Source organism: Brachyhypopomus gauderio, chromosome 2 (genome assembly GCF_052324685.1).
Source record: "Brachyhypopomus gauderio isolate BG-103 chromosome 2, BGAUD_0.2, whole genome shotgun sequence".
NCBI classification, from domain to species: Eukaryota; Metazoa; Chordata; class Actinopteri; order Gymnotiformes; family Hypopomidae; genus Brachyhypopomus; species Brachyhypopomus gauderio.
The window spans coordinates 39,330,921-39,331,168 of record NC_135212.1 but is presented as its reverse complement, the minus strand read 5'-3'; positions in this window follow the sequence as shown (position 1 = coordinate 39,331,168).

The following is a 248-nucleotide window of genomic DNA, read 5'->3' as shown; positions in this document are numbered from 1 at the left end:
GGTGGGGGCGGTTTTACACCACGTTTAAACAAAGCGAAACACGCTGTGCATTGTGCCCATGAGTCGTGTCCGCTAGATGGCGCTATATCACCTGCTGCTCCGCGGAAAGACCGGGAGGCTTTCGGAGAGACACTGGCAGCTCGAGAACGCTTGTGTGTTTTGACTGTTTTGTTTCGATATGAATTTGAATATCACATTTCGCAAAAAGAAACAAAAATAAACAAACTAATAGAATCAAGACAGTATTT